Source organism: Morone saxatilis, unplaced genomic scaffold (genome assembly GCF_004916995.1).
Source record: "Morone saxatilis isolate NCDOM2014 unplaced genomic scaffold, NCSU_SB_2.0 Contig23, whole genome shotgun sequence".
Lineage (NCBI taxonomy): Eukaryota > Metazoa > Chordata > Actinopteri > Moronidae > Morone > Morone saxatilis.
In genome coordinates this window covers 937,310-942,206 of record NW_023339796.1, presented here as the reverse complement: position 1 = coordinate 942,206, position 4,897 = coordinate 937,310, and the positions used below count along the sequence as shown (strand labels likewise).

Sequence of the window (4,897 nt, the reverse complement as noted above, 5' to 3'; positions counted from 1 at the left end):
TTGGCAATCAGGAGTTTCTGAGAGAGTTGAACAGACCTGGACAAACACCATTTTCTTTGTTTGAAGGTAAAGAGAGGCCAAACCCGGTGTCTCAGGTGGAAATGGATGAAGGTAATGGAGCTTATTACCAGATTTACAGCGGACCGTCAGTGGAGGATGGGTTTTTGCTTGGAGTACGCTATAGATCATGTTTGCTAACGGTTATTTCCACAAACAGGAAGGTTTTTTATCATAACACAGAGGGACGGGCTGCATTTAGCAGCTATAAAGAGGATATTTCCCTCAGGAGTTGGTAGAGACCAAAGACGGAGATAGAACAAACACGACTGCAAATGAACGATCGTAACTGCTGGATGTGGAAATGTTTGATAAAAATGAATCAAACTTCTCTAAATTAAACAACATAATGCATTAATCTCACATCTTATGGTCACGTTTGCGCACAAATACAAACTCAGTTACTGTAGAGAGAAACTTCTGTTGACTGTTGGTGGGAAATAAGAAGTGGACGGCGATCTCACACATCAAACCTGACATGACAGACCAGATACATCATTCAGGTCTTAGTTGAACATGTCAAGATAAGATTAAAAATGCATTTTTACCCATTTTAGAACTTTGTCAGTTCTATTGTATACATATGTTTTTCTTTTTCTTGTAAACAAGAGTTTATGCCAACAAAAATATCAAAAGTTCTTGTATTTTTATATCAAAATCCAATAATTTTGTCTTCCTGTACAACAAAATGTGACGCGTCCTGACGTCAGCATGAACTAGCCATACAGAGCGATGATTCATTAGTTAGGAGCTCACTTATTACTTATGATTACTTATGATTACTGTACAAACAAACAACTTTATCAGTGATTTGGGTGAAACTGATATTATATTTTACGGAGAGAATATTGTCAGCTAACTGCTAATATAGCTGCCATGAGCTAGTTACTTTGTGCAGCTAATGGTAGGGAGGCAAACCTGGCAAGAAAACGACCTTTGTACTGTATTCCCTGTCGTAACACTGGTCTCAGTCCTGGTCTGGCTGTGCTACCAGTCCAGCAAATAGCTTACACTGTTCCTGTTGGTACAGGAGATATGTGAATATGATGAAGCAGATGTCTGATTTCTGTTTAATGTGGAGGTCAAATAACTTTAATTTGTGATGGAAAAGGTTGAAACATTCTGGTTAAACTCATAAAACATATTCCATATAACATTTAGAAATGTGTTTGAAGATCAGCTAAGAACCAAAACTATTTAATTTCTTTGGGTGGATGTTTGTATTTGTTATTAAAGGTCATGTGGCGGTACTGATGAGAGCAGCCCACCTGTACAACCGCTCACTCTCTCTCTCCATTAATCCACTTTATATCCACGAGCCCAGCGGAGGCTCGGCCCCTGGTGCTGATACCACCCCAGAGGATTCCTAACAACCAATTTGCCGGCGAGATTCAATAAAGAGAGTGCAGACGATGCAATTCTGACAGTTAATTTGCCCGACGATATGCAAACACTGGTGGGAAAGGACAGCAGCAGCACACCGCTAATGACTGCAGTCACAAGGACGAGATGAGAGGCGGCGATCTTTGTTCGGTCGAGAGTCTCTGAGGAGAAGTTTGTGTAAAACGAGTGATTTGGATGAATTGTGAGCAGATTATTTCCTGTTTAGGGAACTTTTTTTTTTTACAATTCTTTGTATTATGTATTTTTTAATCATTTTTAACAATAAAATAGACTTAATAAGCTTATTTTCTGACAGATTCAGTGTTTTCTTCTCTCTGATGATTGGCTATTGATATATTAGACAATTTACTTTACATTTCTTTACAGAAGTGAATCAGACACTGAGATATAGATAGACTGTGTATTATTTAGTTTTCCTACAACCCTTAAAATGCAGAAGGTCTTGTGACCCCCTAATGAAGCTTTGAAAACCACTAGTGAAGATCCTGACCCCAAAATTGGGAACCTTCATTCTAGACTCCACCAGAAGCAGTCGACTCTCTCGGACCCCCAACGTCATATCGCACTGGCAGGAAGTCACAGCATAAAACTGAATCAGCATATTAAAATAAAATACCCCCTGTAGACTCCCGATGATCAGATCAACACCGCGTTACAACACGTGTCTCCAGGCCAGATGGTACAAACACATCAAGGAAAAAGGACAAAACAGTCAACGTCGGGCAGGAAGGACGCTGTGAATGCAGCGTTATAAAGCCGTGCCCTCAGTTTGACGCCCTCAAACCGGCCTTTACCTTTATTGACGACTCGACAGTTGGATTATTTATTAATTTTGGAGTGGATTGACGTCTTGTGGGATCCTCGCAGGGCGACCCCGACACCACCTCTCAACCTCGATAGGAGGTCAGATTTGTTGGCGTTTGCAGTGATCCTGACAGGAGGCCGCGTTGGGAGTGATGGATTTCTCCTCTCCCCCCCGCTGTGGGACAGTTGGAGAGGATATTCAGGCTGATTTGGGATTTGCTGATCGTGCAGAAGCTGCTGTTTGACTGGGAATATCCTGACCGTGTGTGTGGCAGCGGGGGGCGTTCCCATTCCCTCAGCATGCAGCATCAGCACTAGGACAGCTGACAGCTTCAGTGACACATAAACACGTTGATTCCTGCTGCTGAGCTGATGGAGACAAAACGATTCCTTCGTTTCTCATCTCACTGATTTGAATCTTCACATATTTGTCTGATATATCTGTTTTATATTGATCCTCTGGGGACTTTTAATACCCTGCCCATAATTGAATCCAGTAACGGTCGAGATATTTCACTTTGGACCAAATCACATCAAACTAAAGATTTTCTATTGTAATATTACAGAATCGCAATATCTGAAGTGGCTTTTTTAAGAATCAATATTGTTTCTTCCAAATTGTTTATGCTGTTTACTTTTACTGTAGACTTGCTGAGAGCTCTTTATCTTAACGTTAGTAATAAGGTGCCACACACCGAACTAAAGACACAAACATTCAACATCTGAAAACACTGTAATGTGAATTAATATCACAGTTGACGTTCACAGGCTCACTCTGAGGTTTCTTTTGTACTTTGTGTGTTTACCCCCCCCCCACAGTACAAACAAGGTAATCAGTCGAACTAATCTGTGGAACATTTGTTAATTTAGGCATCACAGCACAAAAAGCCACAACAGCAAACTAACGTCAGAGAGTTTCCTGATAAGCTTCATCTGAGCGTCTGGATGAGACGCTGCTGGACCGCCAACAACCAGCCAATCAAAAGGACTCTTACAGTCCCAGCATGAAGTCATCGGTGGCCCCCGTGGCCTCGTGGGACTGGACTCAGCGGTTGGAGGAGATCAATGAAGCTCCCTTTTAATCTCTCCGTCTGTGTCTGCTTAATAAAGATTTATGGGAGTTCAGTGCACTGCTCCGCGGTGGGAACAAGGACGTCATTCAGCTGCTTGCCTTCAGGAGCAGATTCAAGTTTTTGGGTATTTTTTTGGTTCTGAATTGAGGATTTAAGATACTAATAGATCACAAAATATGCCTCAAAATGAGATTTATGTTGAATAATAATAATTACTTGTTGAAAATTTCAACAGCAAACACTAGCGAATTGCTAACAACTGATGTTGATAATCAGGAAATTGGTGTCATTTTGTTTGCTTGTTGTTCCTTTATTGCTTTGAGCGTTTTCATTGTGTTTTATCCAAATAAAAGAGATTAACGCAATAGACCTCAAACTGACCCTCTGACCCACGATATGATGTCAAACATATAAAATAATCTGTAAACCCGATAATAATCAAGATTGTTTTTATTAGTTGTTAACATTGTGCTTTCCTGTAGTATTTGACCATTAAAGTGTGAGTTTGAGACCCCTGGGTTAACGGGAACTGTGGACGAGGTGGCTCATTCTTCATGTGACCTCCGTCGCTGCTAATCCTAAAACCCCAAACCAAACAACAGCTGAAAACAGAGCTCATATATGTTTTATTTTGCTTTGTACGGACTGACCCTGAAACAAAAGCTGCTTCTGAACACAGGATTATTATTAGCACTAATATCTGCCTAAAAAACCTAAAGCGTGTCTGACCTCCGACCTGTGTTTGTTGAAAGAAATCAGGTATTTTGGCGACAACAGATTCCTCCAGCAGATAAAGTGTCTATCGGCTGTTTCTGTCCTCTGTTTTTAATAGTTCTCCGTCTTTCCTCTGCGGGGGAAACTGACGCACTCGGTTGACCTCATCTTTGGCGAGTTAAGGACCAAATCTGAAATCCTGAGTGCTAATTATCTTAGATTTCCTGACCGTATAATTAGGGTCATTCTGAAGGAAATGAGGTTCAGTAACGCCTCTCTGCCCCTTCAGTAATGGACGGAAAGATGAGTGGAAGACAAATATGGCTGCCGCGGTCATACTTCAGAGATCAAACTGTTTCTGAACTGAAGCAGAACGAAGACACAAAGAATCTGCGGAACAGTCGGAATATTTAATGGAAATATATTATTATATATTATATTATTTTATGATTATTATATTATTTTATTAAATATTATACTATATTATTCTGTTATTTGAATTTAAACAGGTCTCGACAGATGATAATACTAAAACGACGAAAAGTTCAGTTTAGTTTCACTCAGTTTGGAGGATGTGTTGTTTCAGGATCAGGTGAGAAAGTAAAGGAAGGAAGGAAGGAAGGAAGGAAAGGAAGGAAAGGACAGAAAAGTAAAAGAAAAGAAACAAATGAAGTGACAAAGGGAAGGAAGAGTGACATAAATGGTAAATAATAAAGGACAAAGAGAGATGGCCTGAAGTGCTGAGGAAAGGAAGGATAGAAAGGATGGAAAGAATGAGGACATGAAGACAGAAAAATAAAAGATTGAAAGTAAAGATGAAGAGGAAAGGAAACAAGAAAGGAAAA

At 40.2% G+C, this 4,897-nt stretch overlaps 1 protein-coding gene across 1 annotated transcript in view; it reads right to left on the bottom strand.

Annotated features, from left to right (window-relative positions):
* kcnq3 (potassium voltage-gated channel, KQT-like subfamily, member 3) overlaps positions 1-4,897 on the bottom strand; it is a 79,658-nt gene that overhangs the window by 19,782 nt on the left and 54,979 nt on the right. The window lies entirely within an intron of this gene.